At 47.5% G+C, this 10,000-nt stretch overlaps 1 protein-coding gene across 1 annotated transcript in view; it reads right to left on the reverse strand.

Annotated features, from left to right (window-relative positions):
- Window positions 1–10,000, reverse strand: part of zgc:193711 (uncharacterized protein LOC569781 homolog) — a 63,189-nt gene that overhangs the window by 52,656 nt on the left and 533 nt on the right. The window lies entirely within an intron of this gene.

Here is a 10,000-nt window from a genome sequence, read left to right on the forward strand (position 1 = left end):
CGTCTCATGGACATCAGACAACAGTAACTGAATTGAAAACAACAGGAATTCTGCAGATGCTGGAAATTCAAGCAACATACATCAAAGTTGCTGGTGAACGCAACTGAATTGAATTGACTTTATTTCTTACATCCTTCACATTCACGAGGAGTAAAAATCTTTACGTTACGTCACTGTCTAAATGTGCAATCATAGTAATTTGTAATAAATAGAACAGTCAATGTAATATAGAGTACACTTAAATCAGCGTGAGTTCATCAGTCTGATGGCCTGGTGGAAGAAGCTGTCCCGGAGCCTGTTGGTCCTGGCTTTTATGCTGCGGTACCGTTTCCCGGATGGGAGCAGCTGGAACAGTTTGTGGTTGGGGTGACTCGGGTCCCCAATGATCCTTCGGGCCCTTTTTACACACCTGTCTCTGTAAATGTCCTGAATAGTGGGAAGTTCAGATCTACAGATGCGCTGGGCTGTCCGCACCACTCTCTGCAGAGTCCTGCGATTGAGGGAGGTACAGTTCCCGTACCAGGCAGTGATGCAGCCAGTCAGGATGCTCTCAATGGTGCCCCTGTGGAAAGTTCTTAGGATTTGGGGGGCCCCGGACCAAACTTCCTCAACCGTCTGAGGTGAAAGAGATGTTGTTGTGTCTTTTTCACCACACAGCCGGTACGTACAGACCACGTGAGATCCTCGGTGATGTGGATGCCGAGGAACTTAAAGCTGTTCACCCTCTCAACCCCAGATCCATTGTCTATGGGGGTTAGCCCGTCTCCATTCCTCCTGTAGTCCACAACCAGCTCCTTTGATTTTGTGACGTTGAGGGATTTCCGGCTCACGAGGCTGGTCTGAAGACGAATCCCAGCCTTTCAGCGTTTAAGGGCGTTACTTTCACTTGACGTTTCCCACCTGCTGTAACGGCAGAGGCAGACGGGCGCCTCCGTTTTCTCAAGCGACGTACAGATGGGTTTGAACGCATCGTCCATTGCCAGCAGAAATGAACTTTACACAAAGTATGAAGTTTATCTCTGCGCAGATAGGACAAGAAACATCCTCAAGGCCTCTTCCTGCTCGAATGTAACTTTTCCACAGCAGATCGGAGTTTTTAGAACAGCAAGTTCTGGAGGAACTGAACATTCCTTGTTTCTTAATTCCCACCCCCTGGGTTGTGCTCTCATTTACGTTGAAGGCCGTTTACTTTCTGATCAGAGTTTACTTGCTGATTCCTGTTTTCGCTGACAAAAGTCGACCCTTGCAAGTTTCACCTGAGTGTGTGTAAAAATTTTTTTTTTAATATATGTATACGTCTGCGATCCCTCTTCCTCTTTCTGTCCAAGGTGGTGTGTTTGAGTGTAGGCAGTGTTTCCTAAAATGTGCCATTTCAGTTCCCATTTCTCTTCGTAAATTTTCCAGATCGGTTTCAGACCAAGATTTCACGCCAAAAGAATGCTTTAATATAGGTATAGCGAAACACAGAACGTAGAAATCTACTACAGCATATTACAGGCCCTTCGGCCCACAATGTTGTGCCGACCGTGTATAACCTACTCCAGAAACTGCCTAGAAATTCCCTACCCCATAGCCCTCTATTTCGCTAAGCTCCATGTATCTATCTAAGGCTACGTCCACACTACGCCGGATAATTTTGAAAACGCCGGTTTCCAGTAAAAATGACCGGCGTCCACACTAAGCGTTTTTCAAAATATCTCCTTCCACATTAGGCAGATATTTGGGCGAGTCTCCTCCTACTGGGCACGCGCAGGACACACACAGAAAACAAGCGAAGAGGAAACGATATACTTGGTGCGCGTTTGTCCAGTTACGGAGTAGAAAAACTTTAAAGGAATTGCTCTTGGCTCTCGCGCAGGAGGACTTAAAACTAAAAAAACAACTAATACTGGAACGTATGGAGGCAACCGACAGGGAGTTCACGGACAGTATGACCCGGCTGATGACAAACATTGAAAAACTGACTAACTCTGTTGCATTAATAAAGCACCTTGTTAAATGTACAAAACATCTGCATCAGTGTTATCTTGTATGTCCATACAACGTTACATCAGGCTGTTACACATCTATTGTCAGAGAAGTACTTGCATAAATAGGTAAACCACCTTCATACAAGCAAGGACAGAAAACGGGGCAAAGGGAGTATACTTATTTATTCAGTAAGCTATGGGTCAAAGTATGTGGTGAGTACATTTCTAACCCTTCTGGCTTCAGTCTCGTCCGTCTGTTCTGAAATTGTTAGGCCGTTGCGTTCAAGAAAACAACGAAGATCTGTTCTAGCACGTCCTGACAGCGTTTTTAAATAGTCAGAAAAAGCTCACTTTACAATTTAACTCTCTCGCCGTTCACACCGACTGCGTGTTATAACAGCTTGCGCAGTACCAAGCAGAAGCAGGAAAAAACAGTGTTGTTATGGTGTTGTCATGACAGCGTTTTTAAATCTCTCCGGTTACCCCGTACACACTACGCCGGATATTAAGCGTTTTCAGATTTATTCACTCTGGAGAATATTCGAAAATCTCCGTTTTCGGGGGGCTGAAAACGCCGGCTCAGTGTGGACGGGAGGGCAAAACGAAGAGAAAAAGCTTTGTTTTCAAAATTATCCGGCGTATTGTGGACGTACCGTAAGAGTCTATTAAAGGGAAAATCGGAAGTGTCAGTATTACAGTTGAACAAATGGAGCTATGAGGGAGGAGCTGGCCAAAGTTCAATGGATCAATACCCTAGCAGGGATGACAGTGGAACAGCAATGGCAAGTGTTTCTGGGAATAATGCGGAAGGTGCAGGATCAGTTCGTTCCAAAGAGGAAGAAAGATCCTAAGGGGAGTAAGGGGAGGCCGTGGCTGACAGGGGAAGTGAAGGACAGTATAAAAATAAAAGAGAAGAAGTATAACATAGCAAAGACAAGTGGGAAGCCGGAGGATTGGGAAACTTTTAAAGAGCAACAGAAGGTAACTAAAAAGGCAATACGTGGAGAAAAAATGAGGTACAAAGGTAAACTAGCCAAGAATATAAGGGAGGATAGTAAAAGCTTCTTTAGGTATGTGGAAAGGGAAAAAATAGTTAAGACCAAAATTGGGCCCTTGAAGACAGAAAAGGGTGAAATTATTATGGGGAACAAGGAAATGGCAGATGAGTTGAACAGGTACTTTGGATCTGTCTTCATTAGGGAAGACACAAACAATCTCCCAGATATAATAGTGGCCAAAGGACCTAGGGTAATGGATGAATTGAAGGAAATTTATATTAGGCAGGAAATGGTGTTGGATAGACTGTTGGGTCTGAAGGCCGATAAGTCCCTGGGACCTGATGGTCTGCATCCCAGGGTACTTAAGGAGGTGGCTTTAGAAATCGTGGATGCATTGGTAATCATTTTCCAATGTTCTATAGATTCAGGATCAGTTCCTGTGGATTGGAGGGTGGCTAATGTTCTCCCTCTCTTCAAGAAGGGAGGAAGAGAGAAAACAAGGAATTATAGACCGGCTAGCCTGACGTCGGTGGTGGGAATGATGCTGGAGTCAATTATAAAAGATGAAATTACGACACATCTGGATAGCAGTAACAGGATCGGTCCAAGTCAGCATGGATTTATGAAGGGGAAATCGTGCTTGCCTAATCTCCTGGAATTTTTTGAGGATGTAACTAAGAAAATGGACAAGGAAGAGCCAGTGGATAAAGTCCCTTGATAAAGTCCCACATAGGAGATTAGTGGGCAAAATTAGGGCACATGGTACTGGGGGCATGAGTACTGACATGGATTGAAAATTGGCTGGCTGACAGAAAACAAAGAGTAGCGATTAACGGGTCCCTTTCGGAATGGCAGGCGGTGACCAGTGGGGTACCGCAGGGTTCAGTGCTGGGACCGCAGCTGTTTACAATATATATTAATGATTTAGATGAGGGAATTAAAAGTAACATTAGCAAATTTGCAGATAACACAAAGCAGGGTGGCAGTGTGAAATGTGAGGAGGATGTTATGAGAATGCAGGGTGACTTGGACAGGTTGGGTGAGTGGGCAGATGCATGGCAGATGCAGTTTAATGTGGATACATGTGAGGTTATCCACTTTGGTGGCAAGAACAGGAAGGTAGATTACTATCTGAATGGTGTCAAGTTAGGAAAAGGGGAAGTACAACGAGATCTAGGTGTTCTTGTACATCAGTCACTGAAAGTAAGCATGCAGGTACAGCAGGCAGTGAAGAAAGCTAATGGCACACTGGCCTTCATAACAAGGGGAGTTGAGTATAGGAGCAAAGAGGTCCTTCTGCAGCTGTACAAGGCCCTGGTGAGACCACACCTGCAGTACTGTACAGTTTTGGTCTCCAAATTTGAGGAAGGACATTCTTGCTATTGAGGGAGTGCAGCGTAGGTTCACAAGGTTAATTCCCGGGATGGCGGGACTGACATATGTCGAAAGATTGGAGTGACTGGGCTTGTATACTCTGAAATTTAGAAGGCTGAGAGGGGATCTTATTGAAACATATGAGATTATTAAGGGATTGGACACGCTGGAGGCAGGAAGCATGTTCCCGATGATGGGTGAGTCCAGAATCAGAGGCCACAGTCTAAGAATTAGGGGTAGGCCATTTAGAACGGAGTTGAGGAAAAACTTTTTCACCCAGAGAGTGGTGGGTGTGTGGAATGCTCTGCCCCAGAAGGCAGTGGAGGCCAAGTTTCTGGATGCTTTCAAAAAGGAGATGGATAGAGTTCTTAAAGATAGGGGAATCAAAGGGATACAGGGAGAAGGCAGGAACGAGGTACTGATTGTGGATGATCAGTCATGATCACAGTGAATGGCGGTGCTGGTTTGAAGGGCCGAATGGCCTACTCCTGCACCTATTGTCTATTGTCTATTAAAAGATCCTACTGTATCTGTCACCGGCAGTGCATTCCACGCACCCACCACTCTCTGTGTGAAAAACTTACCCCTGACATCCCATTTCCAAGCACCTTAAAACCATGCCCCCTTGTGTTAACCATTTCAGCCCTGGGAAAAAGCCTCTGACTATCCACACGATCAATGCCTCTCAAAGTGTTTATTGCCTTTGCCATATTTTCTTAAGCCTTGAAGTGTACAGGCTGATTTATACTTCTGCGTAGGCTCTATGCCGTAGCCTACACAAGTGGCCTACGCCGTTGTGAGCATTTATACTTGTGCGTTGGTGTGTCTGCGTCGCTCTGCGATTCACCGCCAAAACGCTAGTTGGTGGTGGGGTTTCTAGTGATAGTCACAGTCATAGTCACACTTTATTGATCCCGGGGGAAATTGGTTTTCGTTACAGTTGCACCATAAATAATAAATAGTAATAGAACCATAAATAGTTAAATAGTAATATGTAAATTATGCCAGGAAATAAGTCCAGGACCAGCCTGTTGGCTCAGGGTGTCTGACCCTCCAAGGGAGGAGTTGTAAAGTTTGATGGCCACAGGCAGGAATGACTTCCTATGACGCTCTGTGTTGCATCTCGGTGGAATGAGTCTCTGGCTGAATGTACTCCTGTGCCCAACCAGTACGTTATGTAGTGGATGGGAGACATTGTCCAAGATGGCATGCAACTTGGACAGCATCCTCTTTTCAGACACCACCGTCAGAGAGTCCAGTTCCATCCCCACAACATCACTGGCCTTACGAATGAGTTTGTTGATTCTGTTGGTGTCTGCTACCCTCAGCCTGCTGCCCCAGCACACAACAGCAAACATGATAGCACTGGCCACCACAGACTCGTAGAACATCCTCAGCATCGTCCGGCAGATGTTAAAGGACCTCAGTCTCCTCAGAAAATAGAGACGGCTCTGACCCTTCTTGTAGACAGCCTCAGTGTTCTTTGACCAGTCCAGTTTATTGTCAATTCGTATCCCCAGGTATTTGTAATCCTCCACCATGTCCACACTGTTGGCGGTGGGGTTTCGATGCCACTGTGTTGAGTTTCTTTGTGTACTTCGAACCATGGCGACTGAAACTGAGCGCATCACGTTGGAGTTGGAGCTAATAAATGTTGAACAAGAGTTACTTTTATTGAAGTTACTGCAATGCAGAGAAGAGAGAAGACGTCGGAGGAGATGGTGTGAGCGACCACTGAACGGATTAAGGCAGAAGGAGGGTGAATTTTCCGTGCTTGTCCGGCCACTGAGAGACGTGGACGAGGAGATGCATTTCAAATATTTTCGGACGTCGGCAGGTAGGTTTGATGACTTGACGAGAAGAAGCAACTGGAAATGCGTAGGAGGAAATGCGATGCTACCAAGCGGACCAATCACGGTTGTTGCAGTCTGCGTTGCCACGACGCGTAGTTACATTTTTGGGGAGGTGAGCGTCAGGTTACGGCCTAGGGTACGCAGCTACGCTGAACCTACGGCGTAGATTCCACACAGAAGTATAAATTGGCCTTAAATCTTGTTGGAATTTTCCCTCTGTCGCGCTATGATCCATTTTCTTTGCTTGTTGATTTCCCGGATAATTACGGGTCTCACCCTCGCCCATCATTTGCAGAGCTGACAGTCGGAGAGCAAGACAATACCGACTCACGCCCTTCGGCCCGACAGCTCAATGCTGACTGTAGTCGTCCAGCTAGATGTGTTGCCCCGATTTCCTGTGCTTAGCCCACATCCCTCTGGGTCCCTCCCTTCCGTGAACCTACCCAAGCGTCTGCTAAACGACACGACCGTATATCTGTCCCCGTCAAGCGGCAGCCCCTTGGGCACCTTCTCCATTGTTCTCCTCCCGCCCGGAAGTCTAAACGCCCCCTTTGCACTGGCCTCCCCGCAAGGCACGGCGGGGAAAAGATGGCACCATCATCTTTACCCGTGCCCTTCTGAATTTCAAACCCCTCTCCAAGGTCGACCCCCGCCCCCGTTGAAAGGAATAAAGCTCTTCCGATAACTCGGGCCTTTTCGTCCTGGTGGCTTCCCTGTAACCTTCCCCGGACTCTCTCCGGTGTGTCACAGACGACACTCGTAAATTTCTACAGGTGGACCGCGGAGAGCGTTCTAACCGGTATGGGGGCTGGGTGGGGGGGGGGGCACTGCACAGGACCGAAATAAGATGCAGGAAATCGTAAACTCAGTTAGCTCCATCGCGGTCTCCAGCCTCCCCGGCGTCCAGAACACCTTCAAGGGCCGGTGCCTCAGAGACGGGCGGGGTAAAACACTAAGGGCCCCCACCACCCAGGACGTGCCCTCTTCTCATTGCTACCATCAGGGAGGAGGTACAGGAGCCTGAAGACACACACTCAGCGATTCAGGAACAGCTCCTTCCCCTCCGCCACCCGATTTCTGTACAGTCAATGTGCCCATGAACACCACCTCACAACTTTTCTAAATAGAAATACTTATTTGACTTCTTATATAGGCATCCGTTAGTCTCGCGAGACCACGGATTTGCGCCTTGGAAGGTCTCCAGGGCGCAGGCCTGGGTAAGGTTGTATGGAAGACCGGCAGTTGCCCATGCTGCAAGTCTCCCCTCTCCACGACACCGATGTTGTCCAAGGGAAGGGCATTAGGACCCATACAGCTTGGCACCAGTGTCGTCGCAGAGCAATGTGTGATTAAGTGCCTTGCTTAAGGACACAACACGCTGCCTCGGCTGGGGCTCGAACTCACGACCTTCAGATCACTAGACAAACACCTTAACCACTTGGCCACACACCGACACATTTAAATAATTAAGAAATATATTTACTGTAAAATAACGTCTCTTCCTATTATTATGTAACGCCACAAACACAACAAATTCCACGGCGTACGCGGGTGACGTTTAACCTGATTCCGATCCCCCAAAACCGTGCGCAATACTCCAAGTGTCCGTAGCCTCACCAATGACTCGTCCAGACGCATTACATTGCCCCAGTTCCTCCACGCAGTGCCCGTGGTGACGAAGGCCACGTGCTAAGTGCCCTTTTCCGCCACTCCGTTCACCTGTGCGCGTGTGGCGGAGTGGAGATACATCCCTGTCAAAGGCGCTGTGAGGCGCTCCATCCCTCTGCTAGCCTGCAGGTCACCCTCGGGCGAGGTGTAGCACCTGCTTAGCCCCTGGCCTCAATCGGGGTCACGCGAAACCACGGAAGCAGGTGGTGGACAGTCGTATGAGCAGCCGGTGCAGATCAGAAATCCTGGTTATGTGACCACCGACGATGCCAGGCAGACAATCTCTGGAGAGTATCGATAACGGGCTGGGGGTGGGCACCAGTCTTGTAAAGAGACGACACTGCCCAGAAGAAGATGATGGCAAACCACTTCTGTAGAAAAATTTGCCAAGAACAATCATGGTCATGAATAGACCACGATCGCCCATGTCATACGACACGGCACGTAATGATGACGTCATACAACATGGTGCATAATGATGACATCATACGACGGTGCATAATGACAACGTCATACGACACAGTGCATAATGTCAGTATAATTTAGTTGTGATTATAATTTAATTTAATTACCCAGTAAATATTTACGTTAATGAATATAATCTATAAATTTTCCAAACAACCTTTACTTTGAAGCATTTTAGAGCTTCAACGTACTTACAACGTCAGTGTTTCAAGTTGTAACCCTGTTACGAATTGTAAGAATAAACACAGAATGGAAGTCGAAAGCCCATCGTCGATAAACCGTCGGCCCGCTGGGCGCACCATGAAAGACCACGATCGCCCGGGTCATATGACGCGGCAGACAATGATGACGTCATACAGAACCACAGATAATGATGATGTCATACAGCACGGTACACAACGATGACATCATCATCATCATCTACCTGTGATGCTGCTTTCAACAAACTACGTACTCCGAAAGTGAAAAACCAGTAAGGGGAAAGATAAAGGGGTGAGGGAGGGGAGGCAGGGAGGGGATAGGCAGGAAAGGTGAAGAAGGAATAGGGGAAAACACAATGTGTAGTAGAAGGAGGTGGAACCATGAGGGAGGTGATAGGCAGCTGGGGGAGGGAGCAGAGTGACATAGGGATAGGGGAAGGGAGGGGGAGGGAATTACTGGAAGTTGGAGAATTCAATGTTCATACCAAGGGGCTGGAGACTAGCCAGACGGTATATGAGGTGTTGCTCCCCCAACCTGAGTTTAGCCTCATCATGGCCGTAGAGGAGGCCATGTATGGACATATCTGAATGGGAGTGGGAAGCAGAGTTGAAGTGGGTGGCTACCGGGAGCTCCTGCATGTAGTGGCGGACGGAGCGGAGGTGCTCGACGAAGCGGTCCCCCCAGTCTGCGTCGGGTCTCACCTGTGTAGAGGAGGCCGCACCAGGAGCACCGGATGCAATAGATGACCCCAACAGACTCACAGGTGAAGTGTTGCCTCACCTGGAAGGGCTGTTTGGGGCTTGATTTTATTTATTGTTTATTTGTTTCATAGTATTGAGTATGGGAGTTGCAAACTCGTTTTCGCTTTATTGGTGACAATGACTACAAAGGTATTTCATTTCATTGGCAATGGGTGTTCCAAAAGGGCTGGGAAAGCCCCGCCGGGCCGAACGGCCTCTGGCGTCTGACCTGTTCCCTTCTCCTCAAGTTCTCCTTCACCCAGAACTTTATACAGGTTAAAAAGAAAAAAATCATTTCAAGACAAATCATTTCACTCTGGTCGGATTAAATCTGAGCTCTTCCCCCGCCCGCCCCCCGCGCACAGCCGGAGATGCACTTCACAGTTAACAAAAGACATTTCACAAACACAAAGCCCCCGACGAGCCAACTCCTCCCAGAAACCTCCCTCTGCTTTTTTTCCCCCTCTCGTCAAATCAGTACGTGGCTCACTCTCACAAAGTTTTGTCCGCGCAAGAATAAAGTTTCACCGTACCTAATCTTAAAACAGGTTAAAACTTCCTAAAACGTCTTTTTATCTTACCACCCCCCCCCCACCAACCCCGGGCGACAGCCTTAAATTAAACTCCATGCGGCTGACTAAATACTTTGCGACTGGGTCAGCGAGAAAAATAGCTTATTGTGTTTTTTTCCCTGAATTAAAATATTAAGCTCTTGATAGTAATTTTAAGAA

This window comes from Mobula hypostoma, chromosome X2 (genome assembly GCF_963921235.1).
Source record: "Mobula hypostoma chromosome X2, sMobHyp1.1, whole genome shotgun sequence".
NCBI lineage: Eukaryota > Metazoa > Chordata > Chondrichthyes > Myliobatiformes > Myliobatidae > Mobula > Mobula hypostoma.